The following is an 18,821-nucleotide window of genomic DNA, read 5'->3' as shown; positions in this document are numbered from 1 at the left end:
CATGCATATTATATTTATAGAAAGTTTCAATTGCTTTAAATATTCCTATGCCAATGAAAAAATTCATATGCATTAGAAAAAACCTAGAAAGGAAACATAAAATAAGTGCTACAGAGTTATGGCAACCATATTTTCTGAAGCAAAAATAAGGGATTGTTTTTTTTTTATTTCATTGAAATTCAATCAGTTAACATATAGCAGCATAGCATTAGTTTCAGAGGTAGAATTCAGTTATTCATCAGTTACATATAACACCCAGTGTTCATTATATGTGCCTTCCTTAATGTCCATCACCCAGTTACCCCATGTCCCCCAACCTCCCCTCCAGCAACCCTCAGTTTGTTTCCTATAGTTAAGAGTCTCATGGTTTGTCTCCCTCTCTGATTTTCTAAGGAAAAGTGTTCTGAAATCCTTTCTGATCAAATAAGGAAGTTTAGAGGACTCAATTGGAATGATAAAACATTACAATTACCAGGATATTTGGACTGTTTATAGGGAAAATAGGACAAGACATTTATCCTGCGAAATCTGGAAAGTACATAGAGTAAAATACTAGTAACACAATAATACAATGCATAATTCATACTTTCTGTTTTGGTACTGTAAAATTATTTTATTATCTTATATTCCTTAACTTTCTGTTTATGATATCTGACAGTCTTGGTATTTGCTCCCTCTCTAAAGAAATTTGAGGACACAAAATATTGAAAGTCAGAATGAGAAAGTAACCTTGGAAATCAGTTATTCCAGACACTTTTTTAATATTAAGAAAGTGAGGGTCACAACTAAGAGATTACTTTCCCAAGGTCACATATCAAGTCAGTGACAGAACTGGGACTAGAATCCAAGTATCTTGACCCTCCAGAACATCCTTTTTACCAAATATCAAAGTTCCATTTGAACAACAGTCTTTCTACTCTTTTTTTTTTAATTCTCAAGAATGGCTTTATTTACATTTATGAGATGACAAAAACTCTAATTTTTTCACTTTAACTTTTAAGATTTTTTTAAAGTTAAATATTTGTCTACCTATGAACTTTATGCACTATTTGTACTGAATTAGTAACAGATACCACTATCTGGATTGTTTTCTCCTTCACATCTCATCCCTACTCTTTTTCCTTGAAAATCCCTGAAGGAATGGAGCCCACTGTTAACACTGCAGAACACCCAATGCCTGTTACCTCAAATGCCTGTAATCCACAGCAGCAGTACCCTCTCCCCTCTCCCAGACATCTTTCCCTCTATCAGCTAACACACACACACACACACACACACACCTGTTATAGCAGATGTCTTAGGGATAAATGGGGCATCAAGGAGAAACACAGGTGGAATTTGGATACCTGATATTCCCAGAATTGCATTCCTAGATGATTACAGGTTGAGAACTTTGTACACACCAAGACTGCTAGAATGTCAGCACGTTTCATGCTTTCCAAGCTTCTCTCAAAATTGCTGGAAGAGTCAAACTTCCTATTGAGGAACAAATAGTCACCATAAGGAAAAAATTCATTGATGGTTATACCTCATTCCTTGAAGTTTGTTCAACTCTTCCCTATGGTTAAGCAGGAAAATAATATTACTTTGCATCTCTTGCGAGAAGCGACTTGCCCTAAATCAAAACAACAGAGCTGGAACCCATGACTTACACTGCACATATCTAAATTCTCTTCTCTACTCCCTTTGGCCTCCTATGGCTGTCAGAAAAACTGGTGGCCAAGAATGGCTCACATGCTCTCATGCATGACTTCTTCACATGGAGCAGGCTCCTATAATCCCATTAACCATGCAGTACACTTTAGAATTTTCCCTTCTGAGACTATGAGTTTTTGAGCTTCTTGAAGAAAGGACTGTAGATAGAATGGTTTGTTTATCTACAGGGCCTAGGATGTGACCAATAAGTATATCACAAACACTCAAATAAACATATATGGAACTAAACTGAAAGAATAAGCACAATATATTAGAACAGAAAAACGGGCCAGGACCAGAGTGTGGAGGACTTTGAATGACATTCTTGGAATCTATAGTTTCCAACATAGTCTCTGACTGTGCATCTTTGTGTGTTATGTAAAACAGAACTCAACATTCGAGTATAACTCCATGACAAGGAGGAATTTTGAGAACTATTCCCCTCTTTACCTCAGTGCCTCTGTAAGTAGTATTCAGCCTTCTTTTAATATATGAAGAACTCATAATTCCTAAGCACTCACTCCAATATGTCGTAAGCAATTTGATTGAAGTATTGCACACACTGTGGGCCTGAGACCAAGTGTGAGAAATTCTACACTCTAAAAAAACCATTGAGGCAGCATAAGGCAATGGAAACTGGTGCTTTGGACTAAACCTGTCTCTTTCCATTTCTGTTTTTGGTGCCTGAATGATGTCTCTGAAGGAAAAAACAAAGAGTATGTAGCTTTAATACTCTGGAGTTAAAGAGAGAAGAAAGATTAAAAAAAGAGAGGATATGAAGCTATGTTCTAGTCTTTAATACAGGTCCCAAAGAGATCTTAAAAGTAACATACAAAGAACACTTTCAAATTAGCAGGATCCCACAGGCCACTATTTTTCATGATCACAACCCAAGCTTAGGATATCTGCTTTGTAGAGAAAAACCAAAAAGGATAAGAGAAAATCTTCAGAAACAAGCACAAAAAAAGTAATAAAATGGCAATAAACACCTATCTATCAATAACTACTTTGAAAGTAAATACACAAAATGCTCCAATCAAAAATATAATGTGACAAAATAGATTTTAAAAACAAAACCCAACTAAACTAAAATTTAAAAAAAAGAAATTTAAAAAATAGAAATGCAAAAGGAAAACACAGGTGCATGTATCAAAAAGTTCAGGTTAGAAGGTTATTATAGAATTTGATGTACTGGACAGCTCACTGTGATGGTAAATAGGTTAAAATTTATCTATATAAAAAAATGAGCCAGAATAGTGGGAACGAATTAAAAATAAAAGTTTTCCTATGGAGTAGTGGTGGTTGTTCTCTTGTCATCTTTTTTCTTTTTTTCTTTCCTGGTTGGTTTTCTGGGGGAGGAGCCTGCCAAGTGGGTTTTCAGTCAATGATGTTCTCTGAGTTAAGTCCTCCCGCCTCCCTCAAGGGGGTGGGCTCTGGGGAAACCGGTTTTTTCAGGCTTTTGTTCTCTGGAGGTTTTTATGTTTGTTCACTTTCATTTTTCTCTCTCACCTTGACTGCTTTTGATAGTTTTTGTAGGTTTAGAGGAAAGCAACCTGCACCCTGACCTCCCTCACAGAGAGAAGCCTCAGTCTGGCTGCAGAGCCCAAATACATCCCCCCTTGGCCGCTGGCAGAGCAGGTTCCTAGTCGCGGTTCCTGGGGACACAGGATTTTTTGCTTGTACCCAAAACCATGGCAGAGGTGGCTGTCTGGGCAGCTCCAGACTGTCAGAGAAGTTCCAAGCAGTGATCACACACTGAGATTTTCCCGCTGGCCCCGGCTGGGGTCTGGGAGTGCCTGGTCTTTCCCGGTCGAGAGCACCAGGCTGGTGCTTGTGCGCGCCTCTCTCAGGGGAGGGCGTGGAGGCGCAACTTGGACACTGATAGCACAGCAGGGTACTCGCATGGGGACTACAAAAAGGTTGTGCTTCTGTTGGCTGGCGAGGCTCCCAGCCCCTCATGGGAGCCGGGCCCCACGCGCTCTCAGGCACGCTGGTGGCTCGGGGACCAAGACCTGGTTTCTCCGCCGCACTCTCTCTGGCTCTGTGCCAGGGGTGGCTGTCCTGGGTCTGGGGACTTAAGCCCCATCCCTAACACCCCATTTCCTACACCCCCCCGGTGATCCTTTGTTCTTTTTGAGTGCTTTCTACTAGACTCCCAAGTTAATGCTGGTCCCCAGATGCAAGGCACTCTCGAATTGGGATATTACTTTCTAATGGGTCGCCTCTGGTGGCTCCCTCTCCCTTTTGCTTATCTTCCAATATCAGTCCAACTTTCCCACTCCGCTTTACCTGCCCACTGGTGTCTTCTGCTCCAGTAGAGATCCAGACGTGTATAATTCTGATCTCAGGCTGATTTCGTGGGTGGTCAGAGTTCTTTGGAAGGTAATCAGCTCACCTTAGGGTACAGGTTGAAAGGGCGTCTCCTCCTACTTCCCCGACAACTTATCTCCCCCGACTATGATGTCTTTGTGTCTTCAGTGTCCCAGCATGCTGCCTAGAAAATAGCAAGTGGTCAATGCCCTTCAATGGACGAATTGATAAAGAAGATGTGGTCCACATACACTATGGAGTATTATGCCTCCATCAGGAAGGATGAATACCCAACTTTTGTAGCAACATGAACAGGACTGGAAGAGATTATGCTGAGTGAAATAAGTCAAGCAGAGAGGGTCAATTATCATATGGTTTCACTTATTTGTGGAGCATAACAAATAGCATGGAAGACAAGGGAGATGGAGAGGAGAAGGGAGTTGAGAGAAATTGGAAGGGGTGGTGAACCATGAGAGACTATGGACTCTGAAAAAATCTGAGGGTTTTGAAGGGGTGGGAAGTGGGAGGTTGGGGGAACCAGGTGGTGGATATTAGAGAGGGCACAGATTGCATGGAGCACTGGGTGTGGTGCAAAAACAATGAATACTTTTACGCTGAAAAAAAATTAATTAAAAAAAACCAAGACCCATGTATATGCTGCCTACAAGAGACCCATTATAGTTCTAAAGAACCTGAATATTGAAAAAGAAAAGATGGAGAAACATCTATCATGCAAATGGATACAAATATTTACAGCAGCACTATTCATAATAGTCAAAACATGGAAAAAGCCCTAATGTCTGACAACTGATGAATGGAGAAAGCAGATGTGGTGTGTATGTATGTGTGTGTATGTATACACACATATACACACATACATATATATGTATGCCATATACATACAATGAAATATTACTCAGCCATCAAAAAGAATGAAATCTTCCCATTCGCAATGACATTGATGAAACTAGAGTGTATCATGCTAAGCAATGTAAGTCAGTCAGAGAAAGACAAATACCATATGATTTCATTCATATGTGGAATCTAAGAAACAGGACAGATGAACGTAAGGGAAGGGAAGGAGAAATAAATTGAGATAAAGACAGGGAGGGAAGCAAACCATAAGTGACTCTTAACTATAGGGAACAGACTGAGGTTGCTGAGGTGGAGGTGGGTGGGAGGATGGAGTAATTGGGTGATGGGCATTAGGAGGGCACTTGATGTAATGAGAATTGGGTGTTATATGCAGCTGATGAATCAATAAATTTACCCTGAAACTAATACTACACCATATGTAAACTAACTGGAATTTAAATAAAATCTTGAATGAAAAAAGCCAGAGTAGTAGTATTTACACTGAACAAAATGACTTTAAAACAAAAAAAAATGTAACAAGAGACAAAGAAGGACACCATATAATAATAAAGGGGACACTCCAAGAGGAAGATATAACAATTGTAAGTATGTATGCACTCAACATAGGAGCACCCAAATACATAAACAGTTAATAGCAAACACAAAAGGGGGTGCTTGGGTGGGTCAGTGGGTTAAGCCGCTGCTTTCGGCTCAGGTCATGATCTCAGGGTCCTGGGATCGAGTCCCGCATCGGGCTCTCTGCTCAGCAGGGAACCTGCTTCCCTCTCTCTCTCTGCCTGCCTCTCCATCTACTTGTGATTTCTCTCTGTCAAATAAATAAATAAAATCTTTAAAAAAATAATAACAAACACAAAGGAATTAATAATAATACAATAAAAGCAGAGGACTTTAACACCTCACATCAATGGACAGATCATTTAAACAGAACATCAAAAAGGAAACCATCACTTTGAATGACACAATAAAAGAGGTAGGATTTAAGAAATGTATTCAGAACATTTCATCCTAAAACATCAGAATACACATTCTTTTCAAGTCCACATGGAACATTCTCCAGAACAGAGCACATATTACCCCACAAAACAAACCTAAACAATTTCAAGACCAAATCATACCATGCATATTTTATTACAATACTATGAAACTAGAAATCAACTACAAGAAAAAATCTGAAACGATCACAAATACACGGAGATTAAACAACATACCACTAAACAATGAATAGGTCAACAAATAATCAAAGAAGAAATTTAAAAGTGCATGGAAAGAAATAAAAATGAAAGCACAACAGCCCAAAACCTTTAGGATGCAGCAAAGTGGTTATAAGAAGTAAGTTAGCAATATAGGCTTTCAAGAAGCAAGAAAAATCTCAATTAAATAACCTAATGTTATACCTTAAGGAGCTAGAAAAAAAGAACAAACAAAACCTAAAGCCAGCAGAAATAAGGAAATAATAAAGATTAGAGCAGAAATAAATGATATAGAAGCTTTACAAAATGATAAAACAGATCAATGAAACCAGGAGGTTTTTTTTAAATCAATAAAATTGACAAAATTCTAGCTAGACTTATCAAGAAAAAAAAAGAAAGAACTCAAATAAAATCACAAATGAGAGAAGAGAAGTAACAACCAATACCACAGAAATACAAGTGATCATAAGAGAACATTATGGAAAACTACATGCTAACAAACTGGAAAACTTAGAAGAAATGAATAAATTCCTAGAAACATAAAAACTATCAAAAGTGAAACAAGAAGAAATAGAAAAGTTGAAAAGACTGGTAAACAGCAAGCAAATTGAGCCAGTACTAAAAAAATAAAACTCCCAATAAACAAAGTCCAAGACCAGATAGTTTCACAGGTGAATTCTACTAAACATTTAAAGAAAAGTTAATACCCATTCTTCTCAAACTGCTCCAAAATAATAGGAAAGGGAAGGAAACACCCAAATTCATTCTGAGGCTAGCATTACCCTGATACCAGAACCAAATAAAGACACCACTGAAAAAGAGACCATAGTTCAATATCGCTGATGAACATAGATGCAAAAATTCTCAATAAATTACTAGCAAGCTGAATTCAACAATACATTTAAAAAGTCATTCACCACAATCAAGTGGGATTTATTCCTGGGTCACAAAAGTGATTCAGTATTTTCAAATCAATCAATTGTGATATGTCACATCAATAAGAGAAGGGATAAGAACAATATGATCATTTCAATAGATGGAGGAAAAAAAGCATTACAAAGGTCAATATCCATTCATGACAAAAACTGTCAACAAAATGGCTTAGAGGCAGTGTATCTCAACATAATAAAAACCATCTATGAAAAATCGACAGCTAACATTATTCTTAATGGGGAAAAAGTGACAGCTTTACCCCTAAGGTCAGGAACAAGAGAAGAATGTCTACTCACCATTTTTACTCATCATAGAACTGGAAGTCTTAGTCACAAACAATCAGAAAAGAAAAAGAAAGAAAAAGAATTCAAATCAGAAAAAAGGAAGTAAAACTCTCTCTGCAGATAATATAATACTATTTATAGAAAATCCAAAAGACTCCAAGAAAAAACTGCCAGAACTGATAAACAAATTCAGTAAACTTGTAGAATACAAAATCAAAGTACAGAAATATGTTGCATTTCTACGCACAATAATGAAGCAGCAGGAAGAGAAATTAAGAAAACAACCCCATTTACAATCGCACCAAAAATAATAAGATAGCTAGGAAAAAAACTTACCAAAGAGGTGAAAGACCCATATTCTGAGAAGTATAAAACACTGATGAAAGAAATTGAAGCTGACACAAATAAATGGAAAGACATTCCATGCTCATAGATTGGAAGAATAAATATTGTTAAAATGCTATGCTACCCAAATCAATTGACACACTTAATGCAATCCCTATCAAAATACCAATAGTATTTTTCATAGAACTAGAGCAAACAATCCTAAAATTTGTATGGAACAACAAAAGACCCTGAATTGCCAAAGCAATCTTGAAAATGAAAAGCAAAGCTGGAGGGATCATAATTCTGGACTTCAAGTTATATTACAAAACTGCAGTGATCAAGGAAGTATGGTACTGGCACAAAAATAAACACACTGATCAGTAGAAGAGAATAGAAAATTCAGAAGTGAATCGACAATTTTATAGTCAACTAATCTTTGACAAAGCAGGAAAGAACATTCTATGGGTAAAAGTCTCTTCAGGAAATGGTGTGGGAAAAACTGGACAAAATCATACAAAATATAACTGGATCATTTTCATACACCATACACAAAAATAAGTTCAAAAAGGATGAAAGACCTAAATATGGGACCTGAAATCATAAAAATTCCTAGAGCAAAGTACAGACAGTAAACTCTTTGACATCAGCTAGTTAGGACAACAACATGTGAATTTGGAGTGATACAATTCAGTCCATAACAGTATTAACCATACTTTACTAAAGAAGAAACTGAGGCTCAAAGAGGTTTTGTGATTTATACACACTTATAAGTAATATAAGCCAAGACTGGAACTCTAGTCCTGTGTCCTTTCTACTATATTATGCTGCATTATGGGATTCATTTTTTTTAAGATTTTATTTATTTGACAGGGATTACAAGTAGGCAGAGAGGCAGGCAGAGAGAGAGGGAGGAGGAAGCAGGCTCCCTGCTGAGCAGAGAGCCCAATTCAGGGCTCTGTCCCAGGACCCTGAGATCATGACCTGAGCTGAAGGCAGAGGCTTTAACCCTCAGAGCCACCCAGGTGCCCGCATTATGGGATTCATTAAGAAATATTCTTTCTGCTTTTATTTTCTGGAGAGATTATACAGAATTGATACATGTTTTATTTATGTATGCATGTATGTATGTATGTACAATTAGCCAAAATATAGTACATTGTTCATTTTTGATGTGGTGTTCAATGATTCATTAGTTGCATATATATTCTTTTTAAAATATTTGGTAGAATTCACCAATGTACTCATCTGTGTCTGGTACTTTCTGTTTTGGAAGAATATTATTGATTTAATTTCATTACCAAAAACAGGCTTATTTACATTCTCTCTCCCTGAGTTTTGGTAGATTGTATTCTTCAAGGAATAGGTTCATCTTATCTATATTATCAAATTTGTGATCACATAGTTTTTGTGTTTTCTGTTCATAATATTCCTTTATTATCTTTTAAATATTAATGTGATTAGTAGTGATGGTACCTCTTTCATTTCAAGTATTAGTAATTTGTGTCTTTTCTTAGCCTGGGTAGGGGTTTACCAAACTTATTAATTTTTTTCAAAGAAATAGTTTTTAGTTTTGTTAATTTTCCCTACTAATTTCTCATTTTCAATTTCATTGATTCCTGTAATAATTTCTATTACTTCCTTTCTTCTGCTTACTTTGAAATTAATTTGCTCCTTTCCTAGTTTCCTAAGATGGAAGCTTAGATTATTGATTTTAGATCTTTCTTCTTTTCTAATATATTAATTCACTACTATAAATTTTCCTCTAAGTGCTCTTTGCTGCATCCCACAAATTTTGATGTTATACTTTTTCATTTAATGTGAAATATTTAAAAAATTTTCATGAAACTTCTTCCATAGTCTGTGTTATGAATAAGTATGTTAATAGTCAAGTATTGTGGGCTTTCCCAACCATTTTTCTGTTATTGATTTTTATTTTTTAATATTTTATTTATTTATTTGACAGAGAGACACAGTGAGAGAGGGAACACAATCAGGGGGAGTGGGAGAGAGAGCATCAGGCCCCCCACCGAGCAGGGAGCCTGATGTGGGGCTAGATCCCAGGACCCTGGGATCATGACCCAAGTGCAAGGCAGACACTTAATGAATAAGCCACCCATGTTATTGATTTTTAGTTTAATTCCATTGAGATCTAAGAACATAATTTTTTATTTCTGTTCTTGGAAAAATTTGTTAAGGTTTGTTTTATGACCCACAGTATGGGTTTATCTTGGTGAATATTCTGCATGAGCCAGAGAAGAATGCACATTCTGCTGTTGTTGGATAAAGTATTCTGTAAAATACTTATAGAATTTGGTAATCCTGTTGATAGATGGTGCTGTTCAATTCAACTCTGTCCTTACTGATTTTCTGCCTGTTGGATCTATCACATAAGACAGACAACATAAGATAAGAAATCTCCAACTATAATAATGGGCTCATCTTTTTTTCCTTGCAGTTCTATAAGTTTTTGCCTCATGTATTTTGATGCTTTGTTGTTAGATGCATACATATTAGGGGCTTTTATGTGTCCTTGGAGTATTGACCTTTACCATTACATAATTCCCTTATTTATCTTTGATAATTTCCATTACTTTGAAGTCATCTTTGTCTTTTATTATTTTAATAAATATATTTTATTATTATAGTTCTTTCAGAATTCTTTTGATTATGTTAGCACAGTATATCTATCTCTATTCCTTTGCTTTTAATCAATCTTTGTCTTTATATTTAAAGTGGGTGTCCTCTAAACAACATAGAGTTGAGCCTTTTTTTTTAAAAGATTTTATTTATTGATTTGACAGAGACACAGCAAGAGAGGGAACACAGGAAGAGGGAATGGGAAAGGCAAGCTTTCTGCTGAGCAGGGAGGCCAATGTGTGGCTAGATCCTAGGACCCTGGGATCATGACCTGAGCCAAAAGCAGATGCTTAACAACTGAGCCACCCAGGTGCCCTGAGCCTTTTTTAATCCACTCTAAGAGACTAATATCTTTTTTAATTTGTCTAAAGTTGACACACAATGATACATTAATTTCAGGTGTACAACATAGTGGTTTAACTTCCCTATACTTCATTCTATGCTTACCACCAGTGTAGCTACCATCTGTCACCATACAATACTCTTAGAATATTATTGACTATATTCCCTATGCTGTGCTTTTTATTTCATGACTTATTGATGCCACAGCTGGAAGCTTGTATCTCCCACTCCCTTTCAGCCATTTTGCCTGTTCCTCCCTTCCCTCTACAATAATCAGTTTATTCTCTCTACTTATGGGTCTGATTCTGCTTTTTGTTTATTCTTTTGTATTATTTTTTTAGAGTTCACATATAAGTGAAATCATACAGTATTTTCTTTCTCTGTCTTATTTCACTTAGCATAATACCCTCTAAGTACATACATGTTATTGTAAATGGCAAGATCTTATCCCTTTTATGGCTGCATAATATTCAATTATATAAATACCACATCTTTTTAATCTATTCATCTGTCAATGGACACTTAGGTTGCTTCCATATCTTGGCTATTGTAAATAATGCTGCAACAAATATAGGGGGTAGATATATATTTTTCAACTAGTGTTAAGACTGTCTTTTAATTGGGTTATTTAAACCACTAACATATAAAGTGATTATGATATAGTTGGCTTAATATCTACCCATATTTTTACTGCTTTCATTGTGTTGCCTTTATTATTTGTTTCTTTTTTTTGTCATTCTATTTCTGCCTTCTCTGCTTTTAAATATTTTATATGATTTCATTTTCTCTCCACCTAGCATATCAGTTGTATTTTTTTTTACTTTTTCTAATAGTAGCCCTAGAATTTGCAATTTACATTTACAACTAATACTAGTACACCAAGTACATCCAAGTACAATGAATATAACATTGTGTGCCAACTAAAATTAAAAAATATATATTAAAAATACACACCCTCCAAAAAACCCACAAATAATGTCATACCTCTTCACAGGTAGTAAAACACTTTATAACAGAGCATTCTCAATTCATTCTCCCTATATTTTATAATATTGGTGTCATTCATTTCACTTATGCATAATCTATAACTATCAAATACATTGTTACTTTATTACTTTGGATAGTTATGTATCACATAAAATAAAAATAATATATTTAATTTTACCTCCATTTATTCATTCTTTTTTTTTAATTTATTTATTTTCAGCATAACAGTATTCATTGTTTTTGCACCACACCAGTGCTCCATGCAATCCGTGCCCTCTCTAATACCCACCACCTGATACCCCAACCTCCCACCTCCCGCCACTTCAAACCCCTCAGATTGTTTTTCAGAGTCCATAGTCTCTCATGGTTCACCTCCCCTTCCAATTTCCCCCAACTCCCTTCTCCTAACTCCCCTTGTCCTCCATACTATTTGTTATGCTCCACAAATAAGTGAAACCATATGATAATTGACTCTCTCTGCTTGACTTATTTCACTCAGCATAATCTCTTCCAGTCCAGTCCATGTTGCTACAAAAGTTGGGTATTCATCCTTTCTGATGGAGGCATAATACTCCATAGTGTATTCATTCTTTAATGCTCTTTCTTAATGTAGATCCAAGTTTTTGACCTATATCGTTCTCCTTATTTCTGAAGAACTTTTGAGCATATCTACTGGTGATAAATTCTCTCAACTTCTGTCTAAGAAAGGCTTTATTTCTCTTAAACTTTTGAGGTATAATTTCTCTGAATACAGAATTCTAGGTTCACGGGCTTTATCTTTCAATACTTGAAATATTTCATTCTACTCTTCTTGTTAGCATAGTTTTTGAAGAGAAATCTGATGTAATTCTTACCCTCTGTCCTCTATAGATAAGGTGTTTTGTTCATCAGGCTTCTTTCAAGATTTTCCTATGCCTTTTATTTTCTCCAGTTTGATTATGATATGCCTAGGAATATATTTTTGGTATTTGCCTTTCTGTGAGATTCCTGCATATTTAGATTAATGTCTTTCATTAATTTTAGAAAAATTTGCAGTCATTATTACTTTGAATATTTCTTCTGCTCCTTTCTCTCTCCTTCTAGTATTTGCATTGTGTATGTTACAACATTTGCAATTGTCCCACGGGTTGCATATTCTGTTCTGTCCTTTTCATTATTTTTTCTGTTTGCATTTTATTCTTAGAAGTTCCTATTGACAATCCTTCAAGTTCACTGATTCTTTCTTCAGCTGTGTCCAGTCTATTGTTTTTGATGTGTCTATCAAATGTAATTCTGTATTTCTGTTTTTGATTTCTAGTATTTCCTTTTGATTCTTTAAGAAAGAGTTTCCATTTATTTGCTCAAACTATCCATCTGTTCTTGCACGATGTCCATTTTTCCCATCAGAGCCCTTATTATATTAATATAGTTGCTTTATATTCTCAGTCTGATAATTCCAACATCTCTGCTATATTTGAGTCTGATTCTGGTGCTTGCTCTATCACTTCAAACTGTATTTTTTTTTGTCTTTTAGTATGTCTTTTATTTTTTTACTAGTAGCCAGACATGATTTACTTAGTAAAAGGAACTGAGGTAAATAGGCCTTTACTGTGAAGTTTTATGTTTATCTGCTAGGTGTTTTACTGTGTTTACCATTTGCTTTAGCTTTAGATGTCAGAAACCATTATTTCTGGTGCACTTGTTTTTGTTTTTTTGTTTGTTTGTTTGTTTTCCTCTCTCTCTCCTGTTAAGACTTCTTTTTTAATAAGGATTTTTTTAAATTTATTTATTTGACAGGGGTGAGAGGGAGAGGCAGGCAGAAGGAGAGGGAGAAGGAGACTCCCCACTGAGCAGAGAGCCCAACATGGGACTCAATTCCAGGACCCTGGGTTCATAACCTGAGCTGAAGGCAGATGCTTAACTGACTGAGCCACCCAGGTGCCATGAGACTTCTTAAGTAATATCTGAGACACACAGTTCTTTCAGCTGCATTTCTCTGTTATAATACAGAAGCACTCTTGAAGTAATGATGAGGTGTGGGGAGAAGGGTAGCATTCTATAATCCTATGATTAAGGCTCAGTCTTTTAGTGAGCCTCCATTACTAGGCCATGATCTTCACAAGTGCTTCTCAGTTTTTATCCCCTTAGGTGAGACAGAAAGCCTAGAGGGGGTTGGAGTTTGGTATTTCCTTTCCCTGGGACATTTTGACTCTGGTAAAATCCCAGTCAGTTAGGCTTTGATAGAATAGTTTCCTTTGAGGGCAGGCCTTTTTAAAAAGAGCAAAATTTTCTAGGCATAGTTCAAATGGTTATTCTCCCCCTTCCTCTGCTGGATGCACAAGGGGATTATTATTATTATTATTATTATTATCAAATCTTCACTGTGAAAATTCAGTAGGGATCCTAGAGAAAAAACTCATGAAAATGTGGGGGCTCCCCTAAAACTTGTCTCCTCTGGAGTTTTTAACTAACAAGCTTGTCCACACTGAGCCTCCAACAATGTGCCAACTACAGTTTGTTTTCCTAACTCATTATCACTACCAGGGGCACTTTCTGCTCCTGGGATTCTGCTTTAATAAATTGTGTTCTGTTTTCCCGTCTGACTATCCAACTGGGGGTGGGTAAGCAGTTTTCTTGAGATCTCAATTCTCTAGCGCATGTAAGAAGGGTCAATGATGTTTAGTTGATTCCTTTTTTATTGTTATGAGAACAGGAGTGATGACTTCTAAGCCAGAGGAGAAACCAGAAGTTTCATGTTGTCTCTACATATAAGTCTTATTTTTCCAGTTCCAGTTCCAGCCACTTTTAGCTCTGGGCTCTTTAGTTTTTACTTGGAGTCCCTAGTCCCAGGAAACCCTCAAGCTTATCCTGCTTAGTTTCAACCCCCCTCCACTCCATATCTCATTCCTTTTTCAGATCAAAACTGTCCAGGCTTCACCATCAATATCTATTTCTTACTAGAAGTATAATTAAAAGATTTACTCTCCTGGTCATTTACCCAAAGAAAATGAAAACACAAAATCAAAAAGATATACACAGCCCTGTGTTTATTGAAGCATGATTTACAATACTCAATTATGGAAGGAACCCAAGTATCCATTGATAGATGAATAAATATAGATGATGTGAAATATATATTCAATGAAATATTACTCAGCCATAAAAAGGAATGAAATCTTGACATTTGCAACAACATGGATGTACCTCGATGGTATAATGCTAAATGAAATAAGTTACAGACAAATACCATACAATTAACCCCATATGGGGGAACTTAAGTAAAAAATAAACAAATTAAAAAGAAAAACAAACAAGAGAAAAGACTTCAATATACAAAATAAACTGATGGTTGCCAGAGTGAAGGTGGGTGGGAATGGGTGAAATAGATAGAGGGGATTAAGAGTACACTTAGCTTGATGAACACCAAGAAATGTATAGAATAGTTGCATCATTATATTTTATACCTGAAACAAGTAAAAAAATTGTGTTGCTCCATTACTAGTTTTGTTTCAGGTCCACTAGTTAGCTATTTCTATGTACTAGTTCAAAGACCTTGTTTATATATATTTTTGTATTCCTTATAAATTTTGGCACATAGTAGGTATGGTACAAATAGGAAATTTTTTTAGGGTTTTTTTGAATGACTAGGGAAAATGTAATATTGTGTATGATCAATTCCATGTGTTGAAGACAGCCTTATGTTTGGAAATGATCAAGAAAGTCTTCATGATGGAGGCTGAAATTAAATCCTGCCCTAAAGAATGAATAGGATTTATAATGATTGAGAGGAGAATGAAATGGCATTTCAAATTTTGAGCACAACATGAGCAAAAGTATAGAGACAGGATAAGAATGAACATCTGCTTCTGAGGGACATATTCTGTCTGCTGTTAAGAAGAGCTGTTATTGAGATATCTTGGGTGACTTGAAAGTTTTGGAAAATATTAACATTCTTCAGAGTTGATTAAGGATGGAGAAATTATGCCCAGCTTGAAAGATACTGACTGAGTCAATGATCAAAGCCTTATTACAAACTACTTACTAGTTAATCATTGCTGCTCTGGTTTAAAATATTTTCTGTGATATTGGAAGATCTCAATTTCCTATGTGGACCCAGGTAGAGGCATATATATAGCATAATTTGCTAACTGAAGTTCAAAGAGATAAAGCAATTTCTTCAGTAAGGTATAGAGCCAGGATTTAAACCCAGATCCAACTTTAAAGAGATCATAATGTTTAAATAACACTGTGTTTTGTCCAAGTAAGAGAAGTGCAAAAATGGAATGGGATGCCTTGTAAGTGAGCACACCTTAAACTCCAAGTGTGTAATCAGAGGCTGGATAACTATGAGAAAGGAATTTCAGAGAGGTAATTAAAACTTAGAAGTTAAGGAATGGGGTGTCCTTTCTGCTTAACTTGATCTGGGAGGTGTTAAGACGGTAGTGGAGTAGGGGGACCTTAAGCTTTCCAAATCCCTCAAACACAGCTAGATAAATATCAAATCATTTGGAACATCCAAGAAATCAATCTGAAGACTGAAAGGACATAACTACACATATACAAGTAGAAAAACAACCACGTTGTGGAAGATAGAACTGTGGAGAGTTAATTTGAGGGAGAAAAGGACTGCAGCTGCTATGAAGGGGAGGGAGTCCTGATCATGGAAAGAGGAGTGAGAGACAGAGAGAGAGCATGAAGCTGCAGGCAGGGGATGCACAAGAAAAATTCTTTAAAACCACTGACTGAGAAAAGGAGAGGAGATGACTACTGGAAGTTATTTTAAGATGACTACTGGAAGTCTGAAGTTTTAGAAGTCCATACCACCACTGGGGTCATCCCTGGCAGGCTTAGCAGTGCTCCTACAGGGAAGAAGGACAGATACTTGGAAGCGAGCAGCATGGTCGGAGGATCTTCTGGTTGCACATCGAGAAACAGTTCCCCTTCTTGGAGTGCATTTGTGAGTGGTGGAACAGCCTCTCTGGGGACAAAAGAACAGGCTGTCTCCTCCCTAGTGTAAGGGGACCAAAGACACAAGCTGAGGGCAGCAAACCTCAGTGCCTTCTTGTTCCACTTTTAAACTCTGAACCACTGGACAGTCATGTGACTGCTTTTCTGGGACAAAGAAGCAAGTGGCAAAAGCACAATGAGGCCTTCACCCAGAGGATCAGGACTGGTCCATGCTACATTGGTCCCTAAAATTTGGTTTTGAAACCCAGCTGTGTCTGAGATAAAACATAGTATTGGGCCACCTCACAGGTAGACAGCTTGGACACAAACAGGGTGAAGGCAGGAACATGACAGAAGCCAAATACAAAAGAAGGGTGATTATTTACTATTCTGTGAGGACTTCCTGAAGAGTGTTGTGCCTGAACTCCCCAATCCAGGGATGAGAGAGCTGAGCAAAGCCACTTTCCCCTCTGCCCACCAGCAATGACCAAATTCAGTACAATACAGTGCCCCCAATTGGAGGCTGGAGCCACTTACAACAAGCACCACCCCCTGTGCCCTGCAGGTGCATCTCCACTAGGGCAAGTCCTCCTGAGAAATCAGTGCCACAGACCCCTCCCCCAGAACACCAGCACAAATCCCCCACATGCACCAAGTCTTCCCATCATAGAGTGCTGCAAAGCATGAGTTCTATGGGAAATAAGATCTAGCATCTATCTCTCTCTCTCTTTTTTGATCTAGCTTCTTTTACAAGCAGACCAAATCACACTTAGTTAAAACTTGCCACACAGTGGACAACATCCAAACACCACCCACCCCATGCAGGCCAGTAGAAACTCTGCAGAGGGCTGATCTGAGGGTAGGAGCAGCCAAAAAACAATAGCATACTACATATAGGAGCCCCCTCCCTTTTTTACCCTCGTCTTAATATAGCCATTACTCACAGAAGCAGGAATATAACATGTTTTCCTAACAATCACACACACACACTCACACACACACACACACACACACATGCACACATACACACACACACACACAAAAAAAACAAAAACAAAAACAAAAAAAAACAGTGGCCTGGAACAAATGACAAGATGGAGGAATACACCCCAAAAGAAATAACAGGGAGAAGTCATGGCCAGGGATTTAATCAATACAGATATAAGTAAGATGTCTGAAACAGATTATAGAACAATTATAAGGATACTAACTGGGCTTGGAAAAAGCATAGTGAACATTAGAGAATCCCTTACTTCTTTAGTAAGTAAAAGGACTAAAAACCAGCAAAAAGAAAATTAAAAATGCTATAGCTGGGATGGAAATCCAACTGGATGTCCTAACAACAAGGATGGAAGAAGTAAAGGAACTAACTGGTGATATAGAAAATAAAGTTATGGAAAATAATGAAGCTGAAAAGAAGAAGGAAAGAAAGAATGAAGAGTTAGGGAACTCAATGATTCCTTAAAGTGTCATAACATTCTTTTTATAGAAGTCCCAGAAGAAGAAAAGAGAGAAAAAAAAGCAGAAGATTTATGTGAGCAAATTGTAGCTAAAAACTTCACTAATCTGGGTAGGACACAACATTGAAATCCAAGAAAGACAGAGAATTTCCATTAAATTAAACAAAAGCCAACCAATCACCACCAAGACATATCATAGTCAAATACACAAAATACACAGACAAGGAAAGAATCCTGAAAGCAACAAGGGGAAAAAAGTCTTAACCCACAAGGGAAGACAGATCAGGTTAACAGCAGATCTGTCCAAAGAAACTTGGACCAAAAGAAAGAAACATGATATATTCAATGTGTCAAATGGGAAAAATATGCAGGCAAGAATACTCTTTCCAGCAAGGCTATCATTCAGAATAGGAGGAGAGATAAGGAGTTTCCCAAACAAAAACTAAAGGAGTTCATGACCGCTAAATCAGCACTGCAAGAAATATTAAAAGATACACTTTGAATGGGGAAAAAAGACCAAAAGCAACAAAGACTAAAAAGGAAGAGAGGATATCACTAGAAATAGCAACTTTACAGATAATGCAATGGCACTAAATCCATGTCTTTCAAAAATCACTCTGAAAGTAAATGGACTAAAGGCTCCAATCAAAAGACATAGGGTATTGATGATATTGAGGTATGTGCCCTCTATCCCTACGCTTTGAAGAGTTTTGATCTAGAAAGGATGTTATACGTTGTCAAATACTTTTTCAGATTCTACTGAAAGTAGCATATAGTTCTTGTTCTTTATTAATGTATTGTATCATATTGATTGATTTGCAGATGTTGAACCAACCTTGCATCCCAGGAATAAA

At 36.8% G+C, this 18,821-nt stretch overlaps 1 long non-coding RNA gene across 1 annotated transcript in view; it reads right to left on the bottom strand.

Annotated features, from left to right (window-relative positions):
• Nucleotides 1-1,350: 1,350 nt before the first annotated feature.
• Nucleotides 1,351-18,821, bottom strand: part of LOC122897060 — a 67,260-nt gene continuing 49,789 nt past the window's right edge. The window contains exons 2-3 of the long non-coding RNA XR_006382464.1: nucleotides 4,091-4,189; nucleotides 1,351-1,476 (exon numbers count right to left, since the gene is read on the bottom strand). This is a non-coding gene — a long non-coding RNA (uncharacterized LOC122897060). The remainder of the gene's footprint in view (nucleotides 1,477-4,090; nucleotides 4,190-18,821) is intronic.

The sequence above is a fragment of the Neovison vison genome, chromosome X, assembly GCF_020171115.1.
Source record: "Neovison vison isolate M4711 chromosome X, ASM_NN_V1, whole genome shotgun sequence".
NCBI lineage: Eukaryota > Metazoa > Chordata > Mammalia > Carnivora > Mustelidae > Neogale > Neogale vison.
The sequence above is the reverse complement of the archived record's forward strand: the minus strand, read 5'-3'. Positions and strand labels throughout refer to the sequence as shown.